This window comes from Giraffa tippelskirchi, chromosome 12 (genome assembly GCF_054371585.1).
Source record: "Giraffa tippelskirchi isolate mGirTip1 chromosome 12, T2T-mGirTip1v1.2.pri, whole genome shotgun sequence".
Taxonomy (NCBI): Eukaryota; Metazoa; Chordata; class Mammalia; order Artiodactyla; family Giraffidae; genus Giraffa; species Giraffa tippelskirchi.
In genome coordinates, this window is record NC_137286.1 from 53,225,824 (window position 1) to 53,251,650 (window position 25,827).

The following is a 25,827-nucleotide window of genomic DNA, read 5'->3' on the forward strand; positions in this document are numbered from 1 at the left end:
TTTTTATCAGTGCAAGTAAATGTGCATGAAGTTGCCTGTGGCTTTTATCATTTCTTTTATCCCATGCTGATGTCTTTTCTTTTTTTATCCTTTGCGTCTCCCCAGGCTGCAAGCAGATAATTTGATTTAGCATAACATGCTAAATAAGTATGGTAGTTTGAAGAACTAGGAGAATTAGCAAATAGGATCACTATGTTTTTCATTTACTGGCTAAAGGAAAAGTCACTTACTTATTTTTTCTTGGTGAGGTAATTCAGTGAAGGTCCAGGGAAGGAGTAATATTAACAAAGTGAAATGTCTAATGAGGACTCAATACCTTGGAACCCACTGCCAACTCTCTCTGGTTTGGGAGCAAAATGAGGAATATGGAAATGTTAAAATCAGATCTGGTAAACTGCCAAATGTAGAGGAGTTTTGTATGTTCTGCACTATTTTCATTTTACTCTAACAGAGAAGAAAAAGTGAAAAAATTAAGAGCTGATTACATATGTTAAAAGTCAAGGGTTGGAAAAAAAAACAGCAGCAAACTTCTGTCTCAAACATTGTCAGTTAATTTGGCCCCCTAAATAGGTTGTGGTTGCAAAGAAGTGTTTTGCCTTCAAGTACTAACATTACACAGGTGAAAGGAGACTCATGCAACTAGTATGTTGGCTGCTGCAGTGGCTAAACCAAAAGGGGGAAAAACGGTTTTAAAATTATGCCTTTGAGGCTCTGGCTTAGGTTTTCCATAATTGAATACAAATACGAAGCCCTGGAAGGGGATTACTGTGAGATTTAGCATGGGATTATTTAATCATGGATTTAAAAAGGCAGAATTCTGTAGGTGCCAAGAAACCGCAGAATTTTAAAGCATAGTTGTGGTTACAGAAGAATGAGTTACCACCTGTATGTCTGCACCTGGTCACTGGGAGAGTAGAATTTGTTTATTTAGTCATTGATCCATCCCTTCCCTCATCAGGACATCTTAGGGCACCTTCTGTGTGTTGGACAGTGTTGTGGGTTGGACTGTATCCCTTTAATGTAAATGTTCTAGTCCTAACCCCTGGCATGTATGAATGTGACCTTATTTGGAAACAGCATCTTTGTAGATGTAATTAAGATATATTAATAAATTAAGAAGAGGTCATACTGAAGTGTCCTGGTGACTTCCCTGGTGGTTCAGACAGTAAAGAATCTGCCTGCAATGTGGGAGACCTGGGTTCAATCCCTGGGTTGGGAAATGCTCTGGAGGAGGGCGTGGCAACCCACTCCAGTATTCTTGCCTGGAGAATCTCATGGACAAAGAATCCTGGAGAACTACAGTCCATGACGTCACAAAGAGTCGGACATGACTGAGTGGCTAAGCACACATGCACACATCCTGAAATAGGGTGGGCACTTAATCCAACATGACTGGTTCTTTTATAACAAAAGGAAAAGAGACCCAGAGGTAGACATAAACAGAGTTAAAACAGCAAACGAAGACCCTGACACACAGAAGGGAGAGAGTCTTGTGAAGACGGACACCAAGACTGGAGTGACGATGATACAAGCCAAGGAAAGCCAAAGAGTGTCATCAGGCTCAGAAACCCAGAAGAGTCTTGAAAAGGTTCTTTCCTAGAAACTTCAGAGGAAGCACCGCCCTAAGAACACCATGATTTTAGACTTCTAGCTTCTAGACCTGTGAGATAATGTTTTTGTTGTTTTAAACCATGGAGCTTGTGGTCCTTTATTACAAGGGCCCTAGAAGAACAATATTTGCAATTCACTGCGTATGGTTGTGAACACGTGTGGTTGGGATAGGAGTCAAGATATCAATATCTCAAGTAAGAGTTTTATCAAGATATTAACTTGGTGCTAGGGAGGTATAAAGGAAGGGCATGGAAATGCTTTTCAGGGAGATGCTTTTTGAAGTGCATCTCAAGAAGTGGTCAGGAATTTGCCAGACAGGTCACAAGATGCAATATGGCTGCTTCAGAGGTGAGAATTCCTTGCTGGAGAGAGGTGTGGGGAGGAAAAAGGACAGTGGACCCTTGAGGGCAGGGTGCCCACCCCCTACATGGTCAAACAATTGACCCTCCCTCTGTGCAGTTCCTCCACATCCTTGACTCTGCATCCATTCAACCTACCATGCGTCATGTAGTAAGTACCACAACATTCACTATTGAAAAAGCAATCCACATATAAGTCAGTCTGCACAATTCAGACCTGAGTTATTCAAGGGTCAATTGTAAATAGAAGAGTTGTCCCTACCTTTCATGTGATACTCTTGGGAGCACTAAAAATGGCCACATCAATGATGATGTTTGGTCGCCACTTGCCGAGTTTCTACTCTTATAGCAGATATTGTCTCAGTTCTCTCAGGAACTCTGTAGAAGAACTATTACTACCTGTGTTACACAAAGGAGGAAACTAACTCCCAAAGAGTTTAAATGATTCTCTTAAAGGTTCCACATCTGCTAAGTTGAAGCAGTTCAGGATATTCCCTCCATACTGTAGTGCCTATCTTTTGAAAATCATAAGCTTGAATTAAAAAAAAAAAAAAAATCAGTGTTCTGAGTTTGGTTTAAATTCTTCTAGAGCTGATGGTAGATTTGACTTTGTGCATGAATTGTTTCACCCTTTGAAGTGAAGTTCTGCTGCCCAGGAGTCCCACCCGCACTCACTTCTAGGACCTCATTCATTCATTTATATCCATCCACTGAACACATGTGCCAGGCACCATGCTAGGTGCTGTGTGCCAGATGACACTGTGTATATGGTTTCTTTACCATATTAGTTATTTGGTTGATTTCTGTTTTATCCCCTGAAGTGGACCCTGTCTTTGAATTCTACTTGTGAAAAAGCACTGAATGTCAACCAGATGGGCTTTCCCTTACATTTATTAGGCAGCTGCGTGAAATAAAGGACACTCATCCTTCTGTAAACATGCTGGCAAATTTCTTCTTTTATTTTCCATTTGCTTAACACTTGGATGAATATTGGTAGTTTATACACATCTTAGGGATCCAGGTACTTTCCTGGGAATATCTAGCCGTAACATAAGTTTGTAGAGTGTTAGAATAATAACAACGTCTCTTTATCTCTCTCAGTTTTCAAAAGATTAAGATGTAATTGACAAATTGTCACAGCCAAATGGAACCTAAAGACAAAGAATGACTAAATGTAATGTGGACCTTGGAGGAGATCAAGACAGAAAAGGACATTAAATAAAGACTGCTGCTGCTGCTAAGTCGCTTCAGTCGTGTCCGACCCTGTGCGACCCCATAGATGGCAGCCCTCCAGGCTCCCCTGTCCCTGGGATTCTCCAGGCAAGAACACTGGGGTAGGTTGCCATTTCCTTCTCCAGTGCATGAAAGTGAAAAGTGAAAGTGAAGTCGCTCAGTCGTGTCCGAATCTTCGCAACCGCATGGACTGCAGCCTACCAGGCTCCTCCGTCCATGGGATTTTCCAGGCAAGAGTACTAAAGAATCTGAATAACATACCTTAATTAATAATAAGGTATTAACATTGGTTTATTTATTATGACAAATGTACCACACTATCGTAAGATGTCAATAATAGGGGAAGCTGGGTGTAAGCTATGTTGGAACTCTTTGCATTTTTTTTTCTATAAATCTAAAACTATTCTAAGGTTAAGAAGAATCTAAACCTGATTGACTTAGTTGTTTAAATTTCTATCAGGACATTTTCCTCTCTGTCCTTTCATTTGAATTCTTCTTGACTTTTTCAGACATTTTTCTATGATTTAGAAGGAGTTGTACTAGATGGCTTGGGGCAGCTTGGATTGAAAACAGCTGAATTTTTGTCCGTGTGGCATCTCTGTCAAATTTGAGGAATTGGTAGGTTGCAGCAAATGAGGAAGAGCCCTATCCAGGACTCTGGGGAAAGAGAAAAAGTATGCAGAATTCCTGCCAAGAAGCCTTGAGGAAAATTCCTCCCTGAACTGAAATTTATTGACTAAGGTAACTCAATCTATGTCAGAGATAATCTTAAAGGCCATATCACATAGCACGTCTATCACAAAATCCCCAATAAGTACTTCCAGGAAGAGCTTGTCGGAGCAGAAACTTTTTCCCTCCTGCTTCTTAAACTAAAGTTTGTATTCATTTTTCCATTTAAAAACAATGCATGCTCATTTTAGAAAATGTAACACTAAAGACATTTGAAAAAGTCTTTTTTTTTAACTTTGAGAGAGAAAAACTACTAACGTTTTGGTGTAGTCCTTCCAGTTTAAATAACTCTTGCTTTACAGAATTCTTTATTCATTTATCAGAAAATGCAAATGCTGAAAGTTTTCTCTAAAGTACTCAGTTGTGTCCGATTCTTTGCAGCCCCTGAGGACTGTACCCTGCCAGGCTCCTCTGTCCATGGAATTTTCCGGGTAAGAATACTGGGAATAGTTGCCATTTCCTACTCCAGGAGATCTTCCTGACCTAGGAATCGAACACACATCTCTCTCATCTCCTGCATTGGCAGTTGGATTCTTTAGCATTAGCACCACCTGGGAAGCCCAAAGCTTTTTCTAAACTTTTTAATAAAAATAGTTTATCTTGGGACTTCTCTAGCAGTCCAGAGGTTAAGACTCCATGATCCCAATGCAGGGGGCCGGGGCAGGGGCGGTGGTTCCATTCCTGGTTGGGGAACTAAGATCCTACATGCCTCACAGCCAATACATAAATAATAATAAAAAATTTAAACAGGTTATCTTATTTTATCTTCAGGGATTATGTTTTTCTTTAAGTCTGTTTCTTACTAGACTTGAAAAAAATTAGTGGCTTTTTTTTTTTTTTGAGGCTGAAAATGTGTCTTTTATTTATAGTCCTTTCAGTGTGTGATAAATGTCAGCAAATTCCTTCTGTGCTCCCTCACCTCATCCTTGACTTTTCTCTGACTGTACTCTGATGAAGCATCACTGAGGAGCAAGCACTTCTGGGAAGAGCTCAGAGACGGCACCCGCACAGTGTCAAAGGCGGGGAATTTGGGGGACAGCCCAGCGTGTGCTGAATGCCTGCTCGATGTAACCTCACAGGTGAGAAATGGAATTTGCATCTGGCGGCTCTTCTCTATAACCCCGCACCCCCTATCCCTCCCCACCTTCAGCTGGAGTAGAACTCAGGGGAGCAGAAGGGGGTGGGAGGGAAAGAAGCAGGAGACAGTGAGAAGGAGCAGTGGTTTTCCTTCGGGACACGCCTGCATTTGCATCCGAACTCCATCACTTGCTGTAGAGACTAACACCATCTCATGGATTTATTTTATGGGGAAAACGAGGCACAATCACTCAGCACATACTTGCTGAGCACCAAATGCCAGTTGCTTTGCATTCCCTTTTCTTCCCTGTGTGTTCCTGTGTTTTGATCCACACCTCTCTCACTTCCCCTGCTTATTTTATCCAAGTTATACAAATAAGGAGGCAAACGTGACTTTAAATATCACTTGGGAATGCATTCTTTGGTATGTGGTTTTGGTTTGGTTGGTTTTTGGTCTCCAATTATTTTATTTTCATTCAGATCACTTTCCCTTGTATTTTTTTTTTAAATATTGTTTTTTTGGTTTTTTTTTTTAATTTGGCTTCACTGTGTCTTAGAGCACGTGGGATCTAGTTCCTTGACTGGGGATGGAACCCCTGACCCCTGCATTGGGAGCTTGAAGTCTTAGCCACTGGACCACCAGGGAAGTCCCCCTGTAGAGATCCAAAATAATTGTCCTTTCTAGCTTTTCATCCTGCTTTTCCATTTGACCTTGTGTAGATGCAGTAAATCAACAGATTCATTGAGTTTTTTCATTTATAGTCTGCTTATCTTGAGGCAGTGTTACACTTCTTTGCTTTCACCTGTTCCTAGAGCTTTTCCCAGAAACAAACAGCTGGACAGATAGACATCATAGAAGGAAAAGGAGTAGAATTGATGCTTTCTAAACATGAAGCACAGTACCCCTGAATTTGGTATAGTATCAGGTGCTCTCCTTCATGGCCTACTGTCATTCTTGACCAAATCCCCAGAGCCATGCTGTTCATACCATTAATCTTGAGCCGAGCTTTGACAGTGAAAGATCTCACATAACCCGTACCCTTGGACTTCTGCAGAGTCTGCTTGGACTATGACCTACATCATATTAAAGACCAGTTTGTACCCAAGATTACATCATACTACTAAGGGTCTGCTGGCTCAGGATAAGAAGCTGTGAAACTTCCTTCTTTTAAGCTATTAGCTTTGCCACCTCACAGTGTTTACATTTTTAATAGGCGATGAGAGAAATTGCAATAATCTGTGCACATCTCAACCCAAAAATGGAATGACTTGAGGAGATCCTGGCCTTAAATGAATAGTTACTGTTCATGCCCTTGTAGCTATTCATCACTAGCAAAGTCTGAGCTCATGTCTGCTTCTTAATACACAAAGAGTCTATAAATTCAGTGATGGTAGAACTATTCTTTTAGATCATTAAATTATATAGTGGGAATTTATCATAAAAGTCTTGGCCTTTGAAATTCATCATTCTGAAAAAAGATTATGGCTATACATAGTTGTAAAAATTACTCCCAAATAAATAACCTACTTGGAGAGAAATATGATAGTTGCTTTAACAGAAAGTGGTGACAAACAAAAGTAATTTTCTATTGTTTGATATATGGCAATGGTCTTATCTTTCACTATGAAAATAATGGTGAAAGGTTTATAATAATTAGGATTTATCAAGTGTACTATTGAAGCTTGTGGTTATGTTGCTGGATAAAATAATTAGCTGAGGAACCACAGAAGCTATCTTGTTCTTGCCTAATTCCAAGATTCTGTAAAAGTCACAAGTTTTAAAGGAATCAAAAATGTGGACATGGATATAAAATAAAATATTTCATTATTTTGGTTTTACCTCAACAATCTAATTTTAGCTTGTCCTTTAAATGTGCTGCACATTTAAAGGTCTCACAATCATAAAAAAGCATTTGTGTTCCAGAGGGACTAAAGTGATCACGTGGGTTGGCTTCACAGTTTTAGACAAGACCAGCCTGAAACCATCTCAAAGCTTTATAACTCCAAGGATGGAAACTGTACTTCATTCCCTGGTGATTGATCACTAGACAGAAGTTGTTAGCTAAAGAATAAATCTCGTTCCATAGCACAAACCCATTTTATTTATTTTAATTGCTTATTCTGGAGATTGAGCAGGGTTTGAACTGGTTAATCAAGTGATTTATGACATGAGTGTTTTGCTCTGTATGCTATTAACAGATTAAAACCATTTCTTTTCCATTTCTGGTTGGTTGTAAATACTTGGAGTTCCAATCATTTTGCATGGTGTTGGATATTACCCATCATCTGGCCTCGATCTCCTGTGCTTTAGCTCTCTCAGTTGGTTCCTCATTCTCTGAAGGTGCTGGGTATTTTCTAGTCTGTGCACTGTTATTTTGTCAAGGGTCCTTCCTTCTATGCCCTCCTCTACCATTAGCTGGAGAACTCCTCTGTATCTACCAATCTTCAAAGCACATCACATATTACCTTGCCTAAGCATCCTTCTCTAATTTTTCCAACCTTTATTCTGGCTTGGTAGAAAATATGGCTTGCTTTATCTTTCAATGCAAATTATCCAGCATTTACTCCCTTCTCTCTGCTCTTAAAATACTTTACTTTTTAAAAAAATTTTTAATGATATTCATTATTTTCTTTCTAATTTTATAAGAACACATGTTTATGGCAGATAACTAGAAATAAATAAAAGTATAAAGTAAAAACGAACGATCACCCACCAACCCCATTGGCCAGTGATAACCATCATTAGCACTTTGATGTTTTTCCTCCCAAGGTTGATATATTTTTAAATTGAAATATAATTGACCTGTATCATTATGTTAGTTCTAGTTGCACAACATAATGCTTTGATACTTCTGTACATTATAAAATGATTACCATGATATATTAAAATACTTTGCTTAGAAGATAAACTCGTTGAGTACAGGATCCTCATCTATCTTGTTCAGTGTTACAATCTGAAGGTCAAATAAAGTAACTATCACATAATAGGCACTCAATAAATATCAGCCACATCCATTAACATGGATACAACTGCACTGTGTATTATATCTAGAATACTTATTTTTAATATCATGAACAATGAAGGCAATTATCATTTTTCATTCTTTTCATTTCTTCAGTGTTAGTTATCTTATTATTAAGTGAAAAAACAATGAATTGATTTGTGAGGCACTGTGTAAGCATATTCTTTAAGAAAGCTACTTTTCCTCCTGGCAAGTTCAGCAATTTAACTGAAGAAATAAAAGTATAAAATTTAGCCATATTTATAGAACATTCAATTCACATTAATCTTTGGGTCAATTTTCTACATTTTATAGGTGAGAATTGTTTTTCTTTGGGCCTGAAATATCCTGGAGGTATATTAAATGATCCAGTTTTCTATTTGGAGGTGCTGTATTATAAAGTTATAGTAGGTGTATTAAGTTAAATTTTTGTGAATTACAGTATTTTTCTAATATATCATTGCAGTCATCACCTTTACGTGTTTATCTCACTCTCCTCCCCATTCTTCTCCTCATCCTTTTCCTTCTTCTGACTACATTCACCTTGAAAAATTCACCTTTCACTTTAATGACAGATATTTTCCAAGCAGGATGCAGCTGTATTCTTTGATAGCTCAAAAAAGAGTCGGCAGGAATGTGTTTAAGTGAAAAAGAAGTGGACTGTCAAATCGAGCAACTGAAGGGTAAAAGTTGAAAAAAACTTCAGGTCAGCATTAGGAAGTTTTTGAGTCATGGGCAGGTTGTCTGATGGATAGCGCCCCTCTTCCTGGTGTTGCTTTTCATGGACTGACTCTCACTGTGGTATTCACTGAATGTTCCTCTTGTCTCTATCCAAGCCCTTTTCCTCTTTCCTTACCCTTTTCTCTCCTCTTACTAAGTAAATAAATGAAAAGTCGCTTGCCCCTTGGAAGAAAAACTATGACAAACCTAGACAGCATATTAAAAAGCAGAGATATTACTTTGTTGACAAAGATCCATCTAGTCGAAGCTATGATTTTTCCAGTAGTCACGTATGGATGTGAGAGTTGGACCATAAAGAAGTCTGAGCACATTAGAACTGATGCTTTTGAATTGTGGTGTTGGAAAAGACTCTTGAGAGTCCTCGGACTGGAGATCAAACCAGTCAGTCCTAAAGGAAATCAGTCCTGAATATTCATTGGAAGGACTGATGCTGCAGCTGAAGCTCCACTACTTTGGCCACCTGATGGGAAGAGCCAACTCAACTGGAAAAGACCTTGATTATGGGAAACATTGAAGGCAGGAGGAGAAGGGGATAACTGAGGACGACATGGCTGGATGGCATCACTGACTCACTGGACATGAGTTTGAGCAAGATCTGGGTGATGGTGAAGGACAGGGAAGCCTGATGTGCTGTAGTCCATGGGGTCGCAAAGAGTTGGGCATGACTGAGTGACTGAACAACAACTAAGTAAATCTTACTTCTGCCTTCATGGGCTAGAGTGACACTCTGAATTTCATATGTGTATTTCCTGTGGCCAAGCCAATATTTCATTTATATTTTCTACCAGTACATCAAAGTCAACACGTTCCAAACCAAACTCATAATTACTTCCCCCACCCCCCACACCAAATGTCAGCATTCCTTATCTCAGCAGACAGAGTCACCCTGACTCTTTGTTTTCTCGCCAACCTCATATCCAATCAATTGCAGAGCCCCATCCCATCCACCAAGTAAACGTCTCCTGCAAGTGTTCACTGCTCCTTTCTAGCCTCTCTGCAACTGGCCTTGATCTTGGTACAAGTCACAATTATCATAGCTATGGCCTTTTTAACTGGTTCTCATTCAGCCCAATTCTATTCATTCTTTGTTATGACATCAAAATTATCCATTTAAAGAGGAATCCGTTACACCATCCTCTGACTTGGGAGTCTTAAGTGACTTCCCATTGCTTTAAAACTAATCTCTAGTTACAAAATAGAAATAGTAAAGTTAAAAAATAGATAAATAAACTAATTAAAAAAAAAAACAGAAATAGAGTCAGAGATGTAGAAAACAAACTTATGGCTACCAAGGGGAAAATGGGGAGATGGATAAATTGGAAGATTGGTATTGACTGCTATATATAAAATAGATAACTAATAAAAAACTTCTATATAGCACAGGGAACTCTACTCAATACTATGTAATGGCCTATATGGAGCTTCCCTTGTGATTCAGCTGGTAAAGAATCCACCTGCAATGCAGGAGACCTGGGTTCGATCCTTGGGTTGGGAAGATCCCCTGGAGAAGAGAGAGGCTACCCACTCCAGTATTCTGGCCTGGAGAATTCCTCGGGGTCACAAAGAGTCGAACATGAATGAGCAAATTTTACTTTCATACGGGCATAGAATCTAAAAAAAAAATGGATATATGTATAACTGATTCACTTTGCTATATAGTAGAAACTAACAGAACATTGTAAATCAACTACGCACCAATAATATATATATATATTTTGCAAATCTCTATACCCCTTCCTATGGTTATAAGTCCTTACATAATACAGTCTTTGCCTGCCTCACCACCTCATCACCAGCATTTGACTCACTCTATACTCTGGCCCATTGTACTGTCTTCGGGGCTAGAATGTGGAATGCTGTCCACGACCTCTTGGCTCTTAACAGGGTGGAACACACTTCCATGATGGCCTTGTACCTTCCCATATACCTTCTATTAAATTTAGATCTTTAGATCTCATTGCAAACACCCTTGGCATGGCCCTACCTGACCTCCAAAGATGGATTTACCTCCTTGTTAATATGTTCTCAAAATACCCTGTCCTTTTCCTTCTTATACCCAATCTAATGTCAGTTTAATTTGTTTAACCTTTATCTTCTCTTTGAAAGAGAGAATCAATCCTGAATATTCAATGGAAGGATTGATGCTGAAGCTGAAGCTCCAATACTTTGGCCACCTGATGCAAAGACCCTGATCCTGGGAAAGACTGAAGGTAAAAGAAGGGGATGGCATAAGATGAGATGGTTAGATAGCATGACCAACTCAATGGATACGAATTTGAGCAAACTTCTGGAAATAGCGGAAGACAGAGGAACCTGGTATGCAGCAGTCCATGGAGTCACAAAAAATAGGACAACAACAACAACAACAATCTCAAGATAAAGTGTCATTACGTTGGCTGGAAGGCAAGAATAAGGATTACTTTTCAGGGTTATATACATATATACTTTTTAATGGCAATCTATTGGTGAAAAAGGAGCTAGGGACATATAGCAAGAGCTGTTACCAGTTTTGTGAGATAATAATATTGGTGTAGATGACATTTAGCCTTTACTCCAATGATAAAATGACAAGATTCTATCAAACATGTTTTTCTAATCAACAGTACTTTTATTGCAGGAAATACAGGACTTTTTATGAGTCCATACCCCTCTCCTTTTAAGCTACAAATGCTACATCATCTTTTTTTCTCTCTTGTCTTGGAGATGCCGACAACTATATCACTTTCATCATATGGATCACAGACCATGATATGCCATTCTGGAATCCGTCCCATTGAGATTGGACCAGCTGTTATTAAATTGTATATATCGAGCTCTCATATTTAATTTTATTGCCACAATAAAGTTTTGGGGAAGATATTCATTCTCATTTTAAAGAACGTCGACTTCAATGTATGTCTGATAAGCACAGAAGAGCTAGTTTAACACTGGAAAGGTAGACATATGGATTTATCTCAGATTTATTATGCTTAGTAGCAGGAATAACAAACAGCATCTATTGAGTATTCACTCTATATCCTATACAATCCTGTGGACATATAGGCTTTCCTGACAGTCATACAACCCAGTATTATTAATACTATTTTGGGGGGCTGATAAAGAAACATGTTTAGAGGGATTTCCCTGAGAATACAGAGAGATTAAGTGGCAGAGGTGGAATTTAAACCTGTATCTTTAAAAATGCCAACTATCTCCTTCTACCTTTGTTGTCCTCAAGTGAAAACCTGTGATGTTTCGATTAAGACAGACATGCAAAAAGACAAATACTGTATAATTCCACTTAAATGCAGTACCTAGAATAGTCACATTTATAGAGATAGAAAATAGAATGGTGGCTGCGAGGGGCAGGGGAGGGGAGAAACGAGGAGTTGTTGTTTAATGGGTTCAAAGTCTTAATTGGGGAAGATAAAAAATGGAGATGATATTTTGCAACACAGTGCAAAGGTACTTGATGCTGTTCAATTATACACTTAAAATGGTTAAAATAAATTTTATGTGATGTATATTTTACATCACGTTGTATATTTTTACAACAAAAACATGATTTTTTGATACGTGTTCACTAGTTAACTGAGAAATGATTTTGAAAAGCAAGGACATGGGCTCCAACACTTGAGAGTCTGAAGGAATTAAACAGTATTTTGCTTCAGACAGAGGGCCAAGTAAGCACATTTATCTTTCTCATCTTGGATCTCTGTTATTCTATTATTTTTATTGTAGAAGCTTCCCAGAGGCAGCTGTGCCCTCTAAAAGGCCTATTAAGACACCTCCTTTTCTTAAAAAAGAAATATTTATCCTCCAATTACTGAAACTGAAGGTGTCATAAAGAGCAAAATGTGACCTGTTTGGAAGGAAAAAAATAAATGTGCAGAACACAGCCCCTAATTTCATTTCATGGGGCTTTCTTCATTTAAATGATCTGATGCAACCTTCAGGGGGACCAGGGAGAGACCTTCTCACAGGGCAGGTACTGCCAGGGAAGAAACTGTGAACTGAAATGTGATGCGGGTAAAGAGTGAGATAAAGCTGTGAATATCAGTAGAGACAGGAATACAATGAGGTGTCTATTACTTTCATGCATCAAGGAGCTAGGAGTGGCGATTAAGCAAATGAATATAAATTCTATGATTTTTGCTTTCTGAATTTCCTTTGGTTTTATCTCCACAGGGAGCCGTTCAGCTCCAATTAAGTTTGGTTGCTAGGTCCACGAATTGGAAGTATTTTGGATCAAATGGGCACCAAGTCTGCTTTTGCTTGGTTTAGCTGGGGGGAAAAAAAAAGTAGATTGAAAGGAGCAGATTGACTGTCTACACTGCAAATCCTGACTGTTCCCATTGGACAGGTCACAACTACTCCCTGAATTCGAGTCACTGGATGGAATCATTTCAAGGGAAGCATATGGATGCTTCCCTATCCACACATGGGAAGCATCTGGGAAGCCAACAATAAGGAAAAAGAGCTAAGTAGCTCTTGCTTTGAAACTAAATTAGATTCCATAGAGTTAACTTTGCCTTATGTAAAATGGCTCTGAAGCCATTTTACAATGAAGTCTAAACTTCATTGCATGGGAGGAGAGAGACTCTTCACTTGAGTTAATTTTTAAGAGCAAAAGAAGGTGAAAAGGAGTAACAGGAAGAATCTCCCTGTGTGAATGCAAATCTTGTGGGTTTAAATTGCATTGTGTGTGTGTGTGTGTTTGTGTGTGTGTCTTGCATTTGCAGCAGAAGAGTGTTCAGACATTTGTGAGCTGCTGGCACTGTTAAGCTGTAGGCACTCTTTGCATGGATTTGGATTTCTTTGCATAACGTGGACAGAGGGGCCCCTGAGGAGAGCTGCATTCATAGGTGCTTGAGGACAAAGATGAGGGTTGGGGCAGGGCCATGTTGGGCAGTGGGGAGCCCTGTATACTCACCATTTTCAGGAAGACCTCCTTGAATTGAGGTTGCTCTTTGGAGGGAGGCAAGGAAGACAGGAGATGAAGGTAAAACACTTTTCCCGAGGGTCCCTTTGAGACTCGGAACACGAGTAGCCCTGTTCTACATCCAAGAGACAATGGAGTTGGGAAGAAAATATTCCACCTTCTTGGAAACCTCTTGTCCCCCATCTGGCAAAAAACAAGGGAAGAGAATCACTGTCTGAGTTAGTGACTTTAGGAGGTCGACAGGGATGGAAAATTTATGTTGAAAGTCAGTTTCTCAAGAAAGACCCTAAATTCTCAGGAAGTGACATCAGTAATAAGCCTGGGGCAGATGAACACGCGATGATTTGTGAGTACATGTGGAGTGATCCAAGGACCTCCAGAAAATTAAGAGGAGAGGCTGTGAGGAGCTGGAGGTCTGACAACCTGCAGGCAGGAGCCACCTTCCAGAGAAGCATGAGCGAATCCCTTAAAACTGTGTGCAGGTGGGTGACTTCCAGGAAATGCTTACCTCTTCGTTTTTTCACCAGGACTCTGTGTGCCACATGTTAATTTCATATTTCCAGTCATGGGCTTTTTCCATTTTTAGAGAAATATAGAAAACTCTATTCCTAAAAAAGATCTAGACTATCTTTAAAAAAAAAAAAATCTTACTCAACATAGACAAAACCCTGTGTTGCTCTTGAAACATCATCTCCTTTAACCTTCACCAGGCTTCCTAGGTGCTGCTAGTGATAAAGAATCTGCCTGCCGATGCAGGAGACATAAGAGACTCTTGTTTGATCCCTGAGCCAGAAAGATCCCCTGGAAGAGGGCATGGCAACCCACTCCAGTATTCTTGCTGGGAAATCCCATGGACGGAGGAGCCTGGCTAGCTAAAGTCCATAGTGTTGCAAAGAGTCGGACATGACTGATTTAGCACAACCATCACCATCGCCTCTAAGACAGGAGTACTTGCGGATGAGGAGAAAGGGTAAAGATTGCTGTTGTTGTTAAGTTGTCTCTGACTCTTTTGCGACCCCATGGACTGTAGCCCTGCCAGGCTCCTCTGTTCATGGGATTTCCCAGGCAAGAATACTGGAGTGGGTTGCCTTTTTCTTCTCCAGGGGTTCTTCCCAACGCAGGGATTGAACCCAGGTCTCCTGGATTGAAGACAGATTCTTTACTGCTGGGCCACCAGAGCATACTAACATTTATTAAGAACCAAGTGCATTCTGAGCATGATATCAGAAGTTTTACCTACTTCCTCTCACTCATTCTCATGCTCATCTTGAGAGGTCAGCCTTATCTATCCCCTGGAGAAGAAATGGAAAGTGAGACTCAGAAGCACCTTTTCTGAGATAGACTGGCCAGCAATGACTCTGAAGCAAAAGCAGGTGGTCTCTTTCTGCATTCTATTGAACACCACAAATAAGATGCTGAAGGTTATGGGGAAACTCCAAAGGAAAGACAGTCTGCTCTTGAGAAGCTCTAGGGATGCTAGAGGAATAGAGGAACAAAGAGGGAAGAGTGTGCTGAGAGAGAAGGAGATAGAGAGATGGAGACTAGGGTGGTCTTTGTACCTGTTCCCCCAGGAAGCATCACGACAGATATACTCTCATTTTCTATCATAGGGATGACTGACCCTCTCTCCAGTCATTCAAGGATACCACTTAATCTGCTTTGAGCTTTAGTTTGAGAAGCTGCCTTTGTAGCAGCAGCTTCCAGCTACCATGGTAAGTTCCAAACTGTTTCTGCTTTTAACATTTTTAATTTATTTATTTTTATTTGGAGGATAATGGCTTTACAATATTGTGTTGGCTTCTGTCATACATCAACATGAATCAGCCAAAAGTATATGTATGTCTCCTCCTGCTTCCCTGATAGCTCAGTTGGTAAGGAATATACCTGCAATGCAGGAGACCCCGGTTTGATTCCTGGGTCAGGAAGATCCCCTGGAGAAGGGCTAGGCTACCCACTCCAGTATTCTTGGGCTTCCATTGTGGTTCATCTGGTAAAGAATCCACCTGGAAAGCGGGAGACCTGGGTTTGATCCCTGGGTTGGGAAGATCCCCTGGAGAAGGGAAGGGCTACCCATTCCAGTATTCTGGCCTGGAGAATTCCATGAACTGTATAGTCCATGGTGCCGCAAAGAGTCGGACACGACTGAGCAACTTTCACTTTCCCTCTTGAACCTCCCTCCCACCTCCCACACAATCCCACCCCTCTAGGTTGTCACAGAGCACTGGGTTTGAGCTCCCCATGTGCTACAGCAAATTTCCATCTAATTTTACATGTTAATGAATGTGTTTTCATGCTACTCTCTCAATTCATCCCACTCCCTCTTTCCCCGCTGTGTCCACAAGTCTGTTTTCTATGTTTGCATCTCTGTTGCTGCTCGGTTTTGGCCCTGTTTTTTTCAAATTTTGTGCCCTCCTCCTTCCTTGAACTCCCTTCTTGCTGATGTTAAATGTTCATGTCAAAAGCAACACCTTACAGGCTATTAACAATAGAATGGATGATTGGGCTCTTACCAGACCTGGTGAATAATGCACGCTGCCAGTCAGCAGGTCTACTGCCCACCAAAGGGCTCTTTTAGCAAAGTGTCATTGAAGAGCATGCTGTCCACTTTCTGAGACCTGAACAGCCTTGAAGAAACAATTGCATTTTGGTTTGTGGAGGAATAAAGTTACCCTTCATGAACTCTATTCTTTTGAGCAAAATGTAGAGGAAAGGGAAGCTTGTTCAGTTATGTTTCTTTCGGATATTTTCTTTCTCCTTCCTTTCCCTCCACTTCCCCCTTCCCCTGCTCCTTGGTAGTAACAGAGCACTCAGGTACATTAGCTCAGAGGCTATACACCTGGTTTTTGCCATACAATTCATGCTTAGAGGAATCATTGCATTACTATTTAAATCCTAAACACATTTCCTCTCCTCTCCTTATTTAAAAAATAAGGCTTATATTAGATGGGAGGGTAGTTTGGAGGAGAATGAATACGTGTATATGTATGGCTGAGTCCCTTCATTGTTCACCTGAAATTACCACAACTTTGTTTATTAATTGGCTATAATCCAATATAAAATACAAAGTATTTTAGAAAAGTAAGGCTCATGTAAAGTGAGTGTGTTCACAGGACTAAGTGCTCTTTGCGCAGCATGGATCCCTTTGGTGGTTCGCTACTAGGCATTCCCTCTGGAAACTTACAGTTTTGAGCTTTGTCTGGGGATCTGCTTGGTAAGATCTATCAGTTTGCAGAGACTTGAGGCAAAGAATTCACCAAGTAAGGAAAAAGTCTGCAACAGTAATCCAACTCACTGGGAAAAACTAGCTTTGAGACCAGCTTTGTGCAGGTTATTTAGACAGTCCTACAGTGCAGTCTGGAAAGATTCCTATCTATGTTTTAGAGAGAAGGGTTTTTTAGGTTTAGGGTTATTTAGAGAAGGGACAATCTCTCTCTCAAAAGCTAGCCAACAGTCAGATCCTGCTGGGTCCTTGGAGCTGTTGAATCATCCACTGTGTTTCAGCTTTCTCATCTGAGTGTCTGTGAATGAAGGACAGCAGACGGCCATGCTGGCGGTGGGAGGGGCTTCATGCGCCTGATGGCATTGAGCGGACAGAGGAAAGGACGATGGTTCCATGCCTCCAAGAAGCCAGGTGCACCTGATATTTGACTGATTTTTGAAGCCCTCCTCTCTCTGCATTAAAGGACCCACGTCTTCTGTATTGTCCACCTCCACCTCTAATCCTTTCTACACAGTCTCCTTAATGGATTTGCTAATGATCTCCTTCTTTAATGTTCTATTTATGCGTGCAGTGTCTGCACTGCCAGAACCATTTACGAATTTGCTTGCAGCTGAGGTTTGCTAACACAAAAAAGATCCCCAGCCTCTAAACAAGGCTCCGCACATAGATTCCATAGTCTCCTTCCCTAGAGATGGACTATATTGGCTTTATGTCTTCCCATGTCTGATTTTGTGAAGTCAGAATGGGATTATCTCATCTAAAAATGTATTTGGTGCCCATGATGACCAGAGGGGCCATAGTCCACCTTAGAAAGTCCTAGAAGCCAAGATCTTGTATTCCCTTCTCTATTGCAGTGATTGAATGGGTTCTGCCTTTAAAAAGCAGCCAACAGAGGAACAGCTCAACCTGTGATCACTGCTACTTCTCTGGGTTGCTTTCTGCTGCTATAAAATATTCTTATTGCAGAATCCTACTTCAGCTCTACCCTATTTGTTTTGCTTTCTGCCCTCTGCATTATGGGATTCTAACAGGAAGCTTCCAGAATTCATAAATGCAAGGAGTTAGTGTCCATAGGGTGGTCTTGGCCAATGGGAGATTGGAGCAAGTAGATGATTGTTATACACAGCTCAGATGACCTGTTCTACATAGCTCCTCAGAAGGTGTACGTGGGAGTGTATATATATATACCCACACACACACACACACAAACACATATGTGTATGTATATATATATATATATATATATATATACATATATAATCTTTGAAAGAAATCAAAGTTTTAAAAAATATACATTGAATCACACTGTGCCTTGCTATTTGTGTCTAATCAATGGACACTCGCTCTGACAGCTTTTGCCTTTGGAAGAGCTTGCTGTATTAGGAGGCAACATCCATTCATGTCATCTATGAAGAAGGAAACATGATATCTGCGGCAACGATCTTTCATAATCCTTGCACTGCCTGTTCTCAAGCAATGCACACAGGTAACAGGACTGGCATTTTCCACAACTCTAGGAGATGTTATTCATATCCCAGTCTTTATGAAGGACTCTTCCTGGAATTTTGGCAACGTACAATCAGTGAAGCCATGGACAGCCACCCTGCAGGGCATTATAAAAACACATATTATTAGAACAGAAGGAATGGTTCCCTCGTCCCTTTGAATAAAACCCCCAGGGGTATGCAATCACTTCCCGATAGAAGTACTGAAGTCAGGGTTGCTTTATAAGCAGCAAAGAATTGTCTCATTTATATTCCATTTTTAGAGATAAGTAAAAGATGTATAAGGGCTTCTCTTGTGGCTCAGCTGGTAAAGAATCTGCCTGCAATGCAGGAGACCTGGGTTAGATCCATGGGTTGGGAAGATCCCCTGGAGAAGGGAAAGGCTACCCACTCCAGTATTCTGGCCTGGAGAATTCCATGGACTATACAGTCCATGGGGTCGCAAAGAGTTGGACACGACTGAGCGACTTTCACTTTCACTAAAAGGTATATAAAGGTTATTTAGTCACGCTTCTGGCACTTGAAACTTAGCAATGGTTCTGTCAAAAGTGAAGATTTAGAAACTGAATCATAAAACCACTTTAGAAGATAACCACCAGTGCTTTTTTCTTTCTCCTTTCTCTAAGGTGTGTGCAAATATGAGCTGATATCACAGACACAGGAAATTTATTAAATGATTTTCCCACTGACTGAGAAAGGGCTTCCCAAGTGGCACAGTAGGAAAGAACCCGCCTGCCAATGCAGGAGACGTAAGAGACACGGATTCAACCCCTGGGTTGGGAGAATACCCTGGAAGAGGGCATGACAACCCACTCCAGTGTTCCTGCCTGGAGAATCCCATGGACAGAGAAGCTTGGAGGGCTACTGTCCACAGGGTCGCAAGGAGTCGGACACGACTGAAGTGCCTTAGCACGCACGCATGCGCCTTCCCATCTCCTGCAGGAAGGACTGCTGATTGCAAGGGCAGGCACGTCCACTGACTTCTTCCCCTTCGGAGCGTCTGCGGGTAGAGTTCATTGTGTCCCCAGAAACACGGGAGAGGGTGAGTGATTCTCTTCCTCTGTGGGTGCTGCTAGTCAATGATAAATGCCATCTACAGGGGCGGGTGATCTTTATCCTACGAAGCAGTAGTCTCACTGGTGTCCTCAAATCGTAACTCCCTCCCAGGAGAATTCTATTTCTGCAACCTGAGTGCCCTGACAGAGCTGCTCTGAGCTGAGTATGGTTCAGATTTCTGAGATTAGACGCTGCTAGAAGCATCGAAACAACTGAAGATTAATAATGAATTACACGACTGTTACTGTGAACTAAGGACACTAGTGGAAATGAGCCTGGGGCTATTTTCTTATCAATTCAGGAGAAAATTATCCCTCAGGCATCTGACTGTGGGTACCAAAGAGTAAAAGACACATAGCCTTTGGCCAACCAATTCAACCCCTTGGGATTTTTTTTTAATTTTATTTTTAAACAGTGAACACTTTCACATGATTCAAAACTGAAACTATAAAAATGTACATAATTAGAAATCTCTCACACTCTGTCCTCTAAAGACCCACTTCCCCAGTTGTAGAAACAACCATTATTGCTTCTTGTGTGCTTTTTTTTTTCTTTATAGATACTTATGATCTATGCAAACAAACACACAGATATGTTCCTTCTTCCATTTTTTAAAATAAAAATTATATCATTTACACTTTCATTGGATTTTTAAAAAAATAATGGAAGGGGAAGGATAACAATATTTTCAGAATATTTTATGTTTACAAAGGTAACATAGAGTTTCTCTATAGCATCTACCCAGTTTATACTAATGTTAGCAGCTTATGTTACTATGGTTCCTCCGTCAAGACTAACAAATTAAAATCAGTACACTTTATTAATGAAGGGCTTCCTTAGTGGCTCAGCAGTAAAAAATCCACCTGCAATGCAGGAGACACAGGAGATGCGAGTTCAGTCTCTGGGTTGGGAAGATCCCCTGGAGGAGGAAATGACAATCCATTCCAGTATTCTTGCCAGGAAACCCCCATGGACAGAGGAGACTGGCAGGCTATAGTCTGTGGGGTTTCACAGTTGGACACGACCGAGCATGCATGCACACAGTCTATACAGTAAGTCCTTGTTGTTTATTTGTTCATGTATATGTTTATTTTATGTGTATGCATATATTTTATGTATATATTTTACATATGTATTTTATGTATAGCAGTGTGCATTTTTTAATCCCAAACTCTTAATTTATCCCCATGCCTGGTTTCCCCTTTGGTAACCATAAGTTTGTTCTCTATGTCTGTGAGTCTGTTTCTCTTTTACAAATAAGTTTATTTGTATCATTTTTTAGATTCCACATATAGGTGATATCATATGATATTTGACTTTCTCTGTTTGACTTACTTCACTTAGATGGAGCTTCTCTAGGTCCATCCATGTTGCTGCAAATGGCATTATTTCAATAATTTTATGGCTGAGTAATAATCTATAACATATTATGTATATATATATTATATATGTGTGTATATATATATATAAAAAACATCTTTTTATCCATTCATTTGTTGATAGATATTGAAGTTGCTTCCACATCTTGGTTATTGTCAACTGTGTTGCTATGAACATTAGGGTGTACATATCTTTTTGACTTACAGTTTTTGTCTTTTCTGGATTGCATTTAAGAATAGATTTCCCCCCCTCCATCCCTCTCTCTTTCTATTTCCCTCCCTTTCTTCCAATTATATAGTAAACATGTGTGTGTGGTGTGTATGCCAGGTGATACACGGTTGCATGATTTTTAACACGTGTATTAGAAAATCACCACAGTAATCTTCTTAAAGAATAGTACCACCTCCCTTGAAGTCCCCCTCCCAGGGACTTCCCTGGTGGTCCTGTGGTTAAGACTGCAGACTCCCAGTGCAGCAGCCACGGAGTCAATCCCTGGTTGGGAAACTAAGATCCCACGTGCTGCACCAAAACCAAGGAAAGAAACAAAAAATGACCTCAGTTCTCCTACCTTTTCCTCTGGTAATAACCACTGCAGCTCACCATAGTTTTGTATTTTTGAAAATGTTATAAAAATTGGAGTCATGTAGTTTGTAACTTTTTAAGACTGGTTTCTTTTATTAGAAATGATGCCCTTGAGTTGTTGCACGTATCAGCATCTTTCAACTCCTTTTCATTGCTGAGCAGTGTTCCCTACAGATGCACTACTGTTTGCTTATTCACTCACTCACCTAAGGACATTTGGTTTGGTTTTGTTTAACTTACTCTATCTTGAAACACTTGAGAATTTATCCTAACCATAGGTAAACATTTCTACTGAAACGTTGAAAGTGAAAGTTGCTCTGTCGAGTCAACTCATTGCAACCCCATGGACTATACAGTCCATGGAATTCTCTAGACCAGAATAGTGGAGTGGTAGCCTTCCCCATCTCCAGGGGATCTTCCCAACCCAGAGATCAAACCCAGGTCTCCCGCATTGCAGGGGGATTCTTTACCAGCTGAGCCACAAGGGAAGCCTAAGAATACTGGAGTGGTACCCTATCCCTTCTCCAGCAGATCTTCCCGACCCAGGAATCTAACCGGGGGCTCCTGCATTGCAGGAGGATTCGTTTCCAACTGAGCTATCAGGGAAGTTCTCATTGTTCTTATTTTTAAATCTAAAACTAATATGTGATTGCAGGGGAAAAATAAAGAAAAAACCCAAATGATATAAAAGTAAAGAAAAAACGTGGAGGCTCTCTTCTGACCCCAAAGATATTAGCAAGGTCTTAACAATTTTCTTTGCCTCCATCCAGACTTGTTTTATATCTTATAGTCCCTTTTAAAAACTATTTTAAATATATATTTTAAATGTATATCATATATTTTTTTAAGTATATATGATATAAAATAGGAACTAAAGAGCCTATTGATGAAAGTGAGAGGAGAGTGAAAAAGCAGACTTAAAACTCAACATTCGGTAAACTAAGATCATGCCATCTGGTCCCGTCACTTCATGGCAAATAGATGGGGAAACAATGGAAACAGTGACAGACTTTATTTTCTTGGGCTCCAAAATCACTGCAGATGGTAACTGCAGCCATGAAATTAAAAGACACTTGCTCTTTGGAAGAAAAGCTATGACAAACCTAGATAGCATGTTAAGAAGCACAGACATTACTTTGCCAACAAAGGTCCGTCTAGTCAAGGCTATGGTTTTTCCAGTGGTCATGTATGGATGTGAGAGTTGGACCATAAAGAAAGCTGAGCACCAAAGAATTGATGCTTTTGAACTGTGGTGTTGGAGAAGACTCTTGAGAGTCCCTTGGATTGCACGGAGATCCAACCAGTCCATCCTAAAGGAGATCAGTCCTGAGTGTTCATTGGAAGGACTGATGTTGAAGCTGAAACTCCAATACTTTGGCCACCTTCTGCGACGAGCTGACTCATTGGAAAAGACCCTGATGCTGGGAAAGATTGAAGGCAGGAGGAGAAGGGGAAGACAGAGGATGAGATGGTTGGATGGCATCACTGACTCAATGGACATGAGTTTGGGTAAACTCCGGGAGTTGGTGATGGACAGGGAAACCTGTCATGCTATATAGTCCATGGAGTCACAAAGAGTTGGACACTACTAAGCAACTGAACTGAACTGATAGAGTTTGGAGAATAAGGATAAAATAATTGTGTTGGCCACCATGTAGTTTAAAGAAGAACAGTCCAAGGACCTCTGTATTCTTGTGCATTTTCCCATGGTACATGCCCCTGCGGCCCCTACAATCATGACCATCATTTTATCTTTGTGTTCATCATTTCCTGCTTTCACTTTTATAGCTTCAAAACATATTCAGAAGGGATACACTGCTAAATTTTGTCTGGTTTTGATCTTTAATAAATGGAATCACGCTGTATGTGGCCTTTCACAATTGTTTTCTTTTTCACTAAATCTGAGCTTTTGAGATCCATTCATTTTGATACATAGATATGTAACTATTTTATTTCCAATGTTAGATGATATTTAATTACATGACTATGTATATCTAAGTTTATATATCTGCTCCATAGTTGAAAAACCTTTATGTGTTTAAAAAAATTAAACATGTAATTTTTGTGTGATTCCAAACAATGCTTCCAACATTTCTATATGTGGCTTAGAAGTGGAATTGCTGTGTAGACAGGTGTGTGTATCTTTTCTCTTATTGGGCAGTGTGAATTGTATCTAAAGTAGCTGATCAAAGTTATATTCTGACCATTAGTGTACAGAGTTTTTCTCACTCCACATCCTTGCTTGCCAACACTTAATATTATAGATCTTTATTTTTACCAATTTTGTGGGTATGGAATAGAATCTAATGTTGGCTTTACTTTGCATTTTCCTGACTACTACTAGCTACTACGCAAATACTGAATTTGAACATTTTGACAATTCTTGGTTCTTGTTTTCTGAAATTCTTCTACAAGAAATTACTACCATACCTTTTATTCATTGAAATTGGATGTTTTATCTTTTAATTATTGTCTCAAAACAGTTATAAAATAAATCAGTGCAGAGCCATGCACAAGAAAAAAAGAAATATTAAAGGATAGGATTTTTTATGCATCTTAGATAAGACTAAACAAAATGGAACACATGTAAACTGGGCTTCCCTTCTAGCTCAGCTTGTCAAGAATCCGCCTGCAATGTGGGAGACCTGGGTTTGATTCCTGGGTTGGGAAAATCCCCTGGAGAAGGGAAAGGCTACCCACTCCAGTATTCTGGCCTGGAGAATTCCATGGATTGTATAATCCATGGGGTTGCAAAGAGTCGGATACGACTGAGTGACTTTCACTTTAACTATAAGCTAGATTGGTAAATCGTGATCATGAACATTTATAAAATACCTATTATAACACCATGTTATCAAGTCCTTCTTATCTGTTGTTGTTGTTGTAGTTGTTCAGTTGCTAAGTCGTGTCTGACTCATTTTGATCCCATGGACTGCAGCACGCCAGGCTGCACTGTCCCTCACTATCTCCCAGAGTTTGCTCAAATTCACATCCATTGAGTCGGTGATGCCATCCAACCATGTCATCCTCTGCTGCCCCCTTCTCCTCCTGCCTTCAATCTTTCCCAGCATCAGGGTCTTTTACAATGAGTCAGCTCTTCACATCAGGTGCATAAAGTATTGGAGCTTCAGCTGCAGCATGAGTCCTTCCAATGAATATTCTTATCTGTAGAAGTTTATAACTTTGAATATAGAACTTTGGATAACCATATTGTTATTGTTTTAGTCACACAGTTGTGTCTAACTCTTGTGACTCCATGGGCTGTAGCCCTCTGGGTTTCTCTATGCATGAAATTTCCCAGGCTAGATACTAGAGTGGGTTTCCATTTCCTTTTCAAAGGGATCTTCCTGACTCAGGGATTAAAGCTACATCTCCTGCGTTGGCTGGTGGATTCTTTACTACTGAGCCAGGAGGGAAACACTAGATAACCATATAGTGAAAGTCACTCAGTAGTGTCCCACTCTTTGCGACCCCATGGACTATACAGTCCATGTAATTCTCCAGGCCAGAATACTGGAGTGGGTAGCCTTTCCCTTCTCCAAGGGATCATCCCAATCCAGGGATCTGACCCAGGTCTCCCGCATTGCAGGTGGATTCTTTACCAGCTGAGCCACTAGGGAAGCCCAGATAACCATATGCTCAGAGCCAAACACTAATTTCCCCTTCTAAGCAACAGAATAAAAATACAATTGAATGGATAACTATTTATCTATTCTGTCTATATGGGTTTCTTTTTTTTTTTAAGGTATCTCTAGGTCTTTTCCTATTATATAATAAGCACTTATCAAATAGTATTTGTTTGACTTTGATTTAGTACATGTGATTATTTCTATGTATTTTTCTTTCAATAAAGGATAATTAAATTATAAAAAAAGATAAATTCTGAATGCTAATCCTTTTTTGGCTGTAAATGTTGTACATCTCTTCTCCCACTGTGTGGCTCACATTTTTATCTCTTTAAAGTATCTTTGATGAACTGAAGCTTATTGCTGGTAAATCCATCATCTTTCCCTCTAAGATGTGTGTTTTCTGCATTGCATTTCATTGAAAAATTCTTTACAACTTCAGGATCATGAAGATGTTGTATACTTTTTTAAAAAAAGTATAAAGCTAGATTTTTCATTTAAGTTCTTAATCTCTATGGAATTGATGGAACACAATGTGATTAAGAGCAAGACTTTTGAAATCAGGCCTTCTGAGTTTTGAGTCACTGTACTTGTTACTTATGTGGTAAATTTCAGCATGCGCAAATTCCAACTTGAGCAAATATCATCCTGGACAAGTTTTTTGATTTCTGTATGTCTTAATTTACCATTTGTAAAATAAGGATAATTTAAAAAATAACCAAAATCTATCCTGAATATTCATTGGAAGGACTGATGCTAAAGCTGAAGTTCCAATAATTTGGCCA

General features: G+C 39.9%; 1 long non-coding RNA gene across 2 annotated transcripts; it reads left to right on the top strand.

Annotated features, from left to right (window-relative positions):
- Window positions 1-1,313: 1,313 nt before the first annotated feature.
- LOC145528791 (uncharacterized) lies at window positions 1,314-11,611 on the top strand. Of its 2 annotated transcripts, XR_014070651.1 has the most exons (7): window positions 1,314-1,805; window positions 3,072-3,304; window positions 3,713-3,944; window positions 4,314-4,363; window positions 4,802-5,011; window positions 10,859-10,962; window positions 11,370-11,611. It is a non-coding gene; the product is annotated as an uncharacterized LOC145528791 (long non-coding RNA). The 2 variants fall into 2 exon arrangements; XR_014070650.1 differs by lacking the exons at window positions 10,859-10,962; window positions 11,370-11,611 and having other exon boundaries at window positions 1,314-1,959; window positions 4,802-6,063.
- The last annotated feature ends 14,216 nt before the right edge of the window (window positions 11,612-25,827 follow it).